Here is a 7,366-nt window from a genome sequence, read left to right on the forward strand (position 1 = left end):
ACCCCAACAAAAATAAAAGGCTGTCGGACCCTGCCCCAGGTTGCGGGAGCAACATTGCTGTATGCTAGATCCTGCCTGAATCCTGTACCTGTCCTTGCCTGGTTTCCTGCCTCGTGTCCTGCCTTGGCCCTGTTGGACTGACTCCCAGCGGAACCTTCGGATTCTGGACTGGTCCTAGACCACATTTCATGGGTTATCCTGAGGCCCAGCACACCTTGGTTCTCAAATGCCTTGGTACTCAAACAACTTGGAACCCAAACACTGCAAACCCAGAAGTGTTCCAGTTTGCAAACTTTTTTGGGAAGCTGAACGTGCTCCGTTTTGAGTGCCACACTTCTATTTTGAGTGTTACGCCGATGTCTCTCTGTTTTCGCTATTTATTTTGAATTTTTGTTTTTGCGGCTCTTTTGGTTTTGGTTTTGTGGCTGTGTAGAACCCAGTTCAGCGACTGATTTGATTGTGCGACTGCAGTACATTGTTTATTGCTTTCGTTTTATGGATCAATGGTCTCGTTAGATAGTAAAATTCAGGTTAAAATATGGCTGTTTTAGGGGTTGTTTATAAACGTCTGGAACAGATTAATTCATTTTGCATTACAGTGGTACCTCGCAAGACGAAATTAATTCGTTCTGCAAGTTGTTTCGTCTTGCGATTTTTTCGTCTTGCGAAGCACGGATTTTGGAAAAGCTTCAAAAATCACCAGTGTCTTCAAAAACCTCAAAAAAGGCTACCACACCGCGTGCTATGAGTTGCTCCTCGAAGTCAAGTCGCAACTGCACCCCCTGAATGCACGGTTTTAAGAAAAAGGAAACAAACTCGCAAGACAAAGGAAACAAACTTGCAAGACGTTTTCGTCTTGCGAAGCAAGCCCATAGGGAAATCCGTCTTGCGAAGCAACTCAAAAAACGAAAAACTCTTTCGTCTTGTGAGTTTTTCGTCTTACGAGGCATTCGTCTTGCGAGGTACCACTGTACTTTCTATGGGAAAGCGCACCTTGGTTTTGGAACACTTTGGTTTTGGAATGGACTTCCGGAACGGATTAGGTTTGAGAACTAAGGTACCACTACAAAGTTGTCACACAGAAGAGGGAACGAGCTTGTCTCCTCCTCCTCTGGAGGGGAGGACTCGAACCCATGGCTTCAAGTTACAAGAAAGGAGATTCCGACCAAACATCAGGAAGAACGTTCTGACAGTAAGAGCTGTTGTTTTACAGTGGAAAAGTCTCCCTCGGGAAGGTTGTGGACTTCCTTGGAGGTTTTTAAGCAGAGGTTGGATGGCCATCTGTCATGGCTGCTTTAGTCCAGATTCCTGCATTGCAGGGGGTTGGACTAGATGACCACAGGGGTCCCTTCCAACTCTACAATTCTATGGTTCCTTAGAAGAACCTGTTTCAAAAGAGTACTGGCTGGGTTGTATGCTGCAGCCAGACACACTCAAGGCCAGGATCAACCCCCCCAGCCCCCACTGCATTCAATGACAGTTGCTCTGGTTCAGTTTCTAATGACCCAGTGACTCATTTTAACAGGGAGAAATGTAAAGTATTGCACTTGGGCAAAAAAAATGAGAGGCACAAATACAAGATGGGTGACACCTGGCTTGAGAGCAGTACATGTGAAAAGGATCTAGGAGTCTTGGTTGACCACAAACTTGACATGAGCCAACAGTGTGACGCGGCAGCTAAAAAAGCCAATGCAATTCTGGGCTGCATCAATAGGAGTATAGCATCTAGATCAAGGGAAGTAATAGTGCCACTGTATTCTGCTCTGGTCAGACCTCACCTGGAGTACTGTGTCCAGTTCTGGGCACCACAGTTCAAGAAGGACACTGACAAACTGGAACGTGTCCAGAGGAGGGCAACCAAAATGCTCAAAGGCCTGGAAACGATGCCTTATGAGGAACGGCTAAGGGAGCTGGGCATGTTTAGCCTGGAGAAGAGGAGGTTAAGGGGTGATATGATAGCCAGGTTCAAATATATAAAAGGATGTCACATAGAGGAGGGAGAAAGGTTGTTTTCTGCTGCTCCAGAGACACGGAGCAATGGCTCCAAACTACAAGAAAGAAGATTCCACCTAAACATTAGGAAGAACTTCCTGACAGTAAGAGCTGTTTGACAGTGGAATTTGCTGCCCAGGAGTGTGGTGGAGTCTCCTTCTTTGGAGGTCTTTAAGCAGAGGCTTGACAACCATATGTCAGGAGTGCTCTGATGGTGTTTCCTGCTTGGCAGGGGGTTGGACTCGATGGCCCTTGTGGTCTCTTCCAACTCTATGATTCTATGATTCATTTCCCTTGCTCTGCCTTCCCAAAGTAGGATTTAGATCTGAGCCAGACACGAGCCGTGCAGTTACAGAATGTCAAAGCAGACTTCCAGAGTCCCGCACGCCAGCCCCACCCCAAAGGGCTGGCGACAGCTTCTGCATCTGTTTATGGTAACGTCATACTTGGAAAATTATGCATCATCCTGCTAGCATGTGCTGTGTTTTGAAAACTGTGGTGGAATATGGGATAGACGGTGAGAATGCCATGTGTTTAACCACAGATCCTACCCCTGCCCCGCCCTGTGTTTAGCTATCCATGTTAATGCTTATCTATTTTGTTAATTTAAATCAGAGGTTGGCAAACTGGCTCCTGTAAAAAGGCTTTCACTGGTGCTCAAGTGAAAGCTATCTATCTATCTATCATCTATCTATCTATGCACACACACACACACACACATATATGTACAGTGGCGCTTGGGTTGTGAACGTGATCCGTGGGGGAAGCACGCTCACAACCTGCAGCGCAGTGTCTGCGCACGTGCGGGTTCTGCACATGCGCAAAGCGTGATTTAGCGTTTCTGCACCGAAACCTGGAAATAACCCATTCCGGTACTTCCGGGTTCGGCGTGGTGCGCAACCCGAAATCGCACAACCAAAGTATCTGTAATCCGAGGTATGACTGTACAGTACGGTCAAACCTTGGGCTGAAGTCGCTTCAAGTTAAACCCTTTCGGGTTGCGCTCCGTGAAGTAATGGAGCGTGTTACTTCCAGGTTTTGCCACTCACGCACGTGCAGACGCTCAAAATGACGTCACATGCATGCACGGAAGCGGCAAATTGTGACCCGCGCAGACGTGGGTTGCGTTCGCTTCAGGATGCGAACGGGGCTCCGGAATGGATCCTGTTCGGTACCACTGTATGTATGTATCCAGTCCTCCTAGAAAGTTATGGAACAAAAAGTGCTGGCAGCTTTTAAGTGATTTCAGTGAACTGCAAGTGTATTTTTGGTACTCTTTCTGTGCCGAGAAATGTTTTCTGTTGCTACTAGACAGTAACACCGTCTAGTGTGTGCACGTAAAACCAATATTGTGTGATCCCAGGTTCTACACAGTCAGGATCAGGAGGGCACAGTTGACTTCTCGCGGTAAGTGTAAGGTTGCCAGGGATAGTTCTCTCTTAATTTTGTGTTACGCCCACATACGCAACCAGCAGCCAGTGTGTTATGCCTCATCCCCATTGCAGCAATTCTGTGACTGGCACCCCCAGAACTCTCAAAATGTGTCCAAAGTTTGGTGAACTTCCATTTCTACGATCCGGCCTTTCGATCAAACGATCTCTAAGGTACATGCAACAGATTATATGCAGTACTAAACAATCAACTCGTATCTTGCTTGCTATTAGTGCAGAATTTGAGAAAAAGCAAGCAAATGAATTATTTAGTTTTACACTGTTAAAATGTTGAAAAAGTTAAAACGATTTTCTTCTTCTTTCACTTTTTATGATTCATATCATATACTACTTACGATAGGTCTTCTTGCAAGCTATTAAAACCTGCAAGACTGATGCTCTGATCGTTTGTTTTCACAGCACATGTACCTGTTCAGAAATGCTGAATTTAGCCATGAGACAGAGCGTCCTTAGCCGGCAACAACTTGAAATCACGAATGTGAACTGCTCAATTGTAATTCATGAAAACTAAGGGTAAACGCTATCAATTGCAGATTGAACCAGGATAACTGATTCTTATCACACTCCCATGGCTTAATTGGCTTGCCAATGCTAAGATGGCTGTGTTATCAAAGAATGATCGCTATCTAAATGTACTTTCTGCATTTCATTTCACTCCCTCGCCATTCCCAATCCACACCTGCCCAAAAAAACGATGTGTATGACAGCAGGCCAGGATAATGCTGATGTACTGTAAGCTCGTACCATAACAAAGAAATCTTTTAAAGCAGAGCTACATTCTTGGCTGTCCCCCCCCCCGAAATAGAGACCCCCCCCCCGGAAATAGTTTAAAGAGGTCATCATAATTATGAAAGAAGTATCTGAAGTGTAAATATGGGAAGCTGTTTAGCACACGTCTAAAATGATATTTTTTAAAAATGCTAATCCTAATTTTCCCGTGTGGTTGGTTGCAAAGTTTTGGGATTTTATGGGCCAATTCTTTAATGGGCCATGACCCAGACCCATCACTCTCAACCTGCCCCCCTCCTCCTTGAAGCGGCTTGCTCAACTGGCACTCGTCTCTTATCATTCGGTAAACCATTTTTTATTTGTGGGGGGAAAAAAACCACACAGAGACTGTCCTGTATGTTACCAGACGTATTTTATGTTTCACAACAGCGATAGATACAGACGAGGCAGGGGGCAAATCTGATCCCGCCACAGAGAGGGGAAAAATTAACCACACACAAGGGTAGAGGGAACAATATATAGATTTCTTCTTTTCTTAAAAAAAAAAATTATATATAAACAAATCCCCAAAGCCTTTACAGACGCTGAAGCCTGCTACAATGTGCTTCCCTCTGAAGGACTTCTTCCTACACCCCTTCTCATAGCCAGTCAGCACTTCCGGCAATAGGCTTGAGTACCGATTTCATGGCCCATGCAGACTGACCTGCCAGTCAGCTGCGGGTTCCTTCTGGGTTATCACCGTGCCTCGAAAAATGCCAGACCGACCGCTTCCCGCCCAAGAGCAGCAGGGACTCATTGGGAGTGGCACCGCTCAGTTCTCCTCTGGGCCTAGGAAACGTGGCCTTGGTTTTGGCGTAAAGTCAAAGCTTGCTGGCATTCTGGATGCGTTTTGAAGCTGGCTTAAGTTCTACTAAATGGACGGGCCCGAGTACGGTTAACAGCAATCCCAGATAAAGGAGTTTTAAGCACCGTGGGCCTCAGTTTTCAAGTCTGCAAGGCCCTGACCTTATCAAAGATTTCAGTTCTGCGATTCCCCTCACCACCACCCGAAAGCTCTCTTCCTTCAGGGAATCCTCTCCACGTCGCCCACAATTCTGGTTCTACATCCCAAGGCACGCAACCAACGCCACGCACGGCCCCGATCAGAACTTGTGGGCCTCATTATCGCCGAAGCTGAACCAAGTGTGCCTCAGAACACTGCGCTACTGGTGCAGGGGGGCGGTCAGAACTGGCAGGCAGGTTTTCATTCAGGAATGCTTGTCCTCTTATTATCGCTCTCTCTGAGGGGCCTTTCAGAAGGCGGTTCCTCAGGAGACAGTTTGAACGCCACTGAATTTTCCATTCCGTGCTGGCTGGCCATGACAAACGCTGGGGCAGGGAGCAATGTGCGTGTGTAGGCATGGGGAGGGGAGGCGGTTGTGTCTCTTGCAGAAGTGTGCATTGTGCGCCGCGGCAAAACACGGCGGGTTCTCCTTCGAGGGTTTCCCGGCAAGATGGCTGGGCCCACGCACGCCACGACTGGCCTCAGGGAGGGCGCCGTTGTGCAGCCCGGTAAGCAGCGCGACAGTTACAGGGAGGGAGGGAGGGAAGGGGGCCACAGCCTCTGAGCGGCCCAGCCGCCCCGTCCGCAAACCGGAGGGGTGGAGCACCAGGGCCTCTCCAGCGGTTCTGCAGCTGCCGCTGGAGACAAGGCGTGGCGGTCTTTGGGTAAGGGGTCGCCTTCATCGGGCTGCACGGCAGCAGCGATGGACGATTCGGCAAGGGCACACCCTTCCCGGGTGGCCAGGCCTGGACCCTGAAAAGGCGCTCGTGGCGTTGAGTTACACAGAAGGCAGAATTCAAGCACGCCTCTTCCTGTCGGGGCCCTGCGATCGCAGTTGAGTTACAGGGCTTCATACGAAGCTGCCCTAGCGTTACCAACACTGGCTGGCAGCTTCCTCCTGCATGCAGTTCCCCCATGCTGCAACCTGCAGGCACGTCCCTGCCAAAATTCTGCCTTCTGCGCGGGCTTTAAAGCCTCGCCGGCTCTTTGGCTGGCAGCTGCCTGGCGAAACCCCATTGAGTGTGCGTGCGTGAGACACAGGCAGAGGGACAAGAAAGTGAGCTGAGCACCACGGCAATTGGGTATGGCTACCCGTTGCCAATACGAGGTCAGAGAGCTGAGTGAGGGCAGAGGAGCCGGGTTTGCAGCCATCGCAGGTGGAAGGGAGGCGTGAAGAGAGAGCACCACGGCCACAGTGTGGCCTTCAAAGAAGCGCCGCCGGGGACGGGACGTCACAGCTTTTGCGTGTATAGTTTAGCACCTCATGCGTGGTCCGCATGGCACGTCCCCGGGGAAGCAGGCCGTGGCCCGGGTTTGCCGTGCCAGGAATGCCACTGAGCGGGCGAGAGAAGCCGCCCTGTAGGAAAACGACAGCGGGTTGGGGATTGAGGTTTTGTGGAACAAGTGCTGGTCACAGGAACGAAAGAGACACGACCCCTCTTGCCCTCCTTTCTTTTCCCCCCCTTCCCTCTACAAAAGTAGCAGGACTTGTTAAAATTCGAAGGAGGGGGTGGCAGAGGGCGCAGCGCCAGGCTTTGGGGGCGGACGAGGAAATAAAAAAAAAACAGCTACAACCCTACCAGAACGACAACATTAATCATAATAAAAAGGGTGGTGCCATAGTCGTTTCACCAAAGTCTCTTGGAAAAAAGGAACACAACGAAAACAGGTTAAGGGAGGGAGGGGAAAACGACGACGGGTCAGGAATCAGAAGAACAACAATTAGAACCATCGCAATAATTAAAAGGAGAAAAGATAGACGCAACATCCTGTGTTCTTCACCCGGCTTGGGAATTCTATTGTTCTGTGCGTGTGGTCAACTGCGGCTTTCGGAGAAAAGAGCTGCCTGGGCCAAACGCGGCCCGTCGTTGTGAGATTGCGCATGCTTGTGTGCAGGTATCGGTGCGTTTTGTGTCTCTCTACACGTGTGTGTATATGCGATATCTATGTATATACGTGTGCGTGTGTGTCTCTGTGTGTGCGTTTTGCTCGCAATGAAATTGAACAGTCTGCATTGCTAGATCTCGGTGCCTTACGTCTGCAACTCCTACCCACCTCTCCACTCCCACGCCAACCTCCCTGCTTGGAAGTTGGCGTGAGGTTTGTACGCAGGGAGAGGAAGGGGTGTTTGGGAACAGGGAGGCAGTTGCGT

Source organism: Podarcis erhardii, assembly GCF_964252035.2.
Source record: "Podarcis erhardii genome assembly, chromosome: 7".
Lineage (NCBI taxonomy): Eukaryota > Metazoa > Chordata > Lepidosauria > Squamata > Lacertidae > Podarcis > Podarcis erhardii.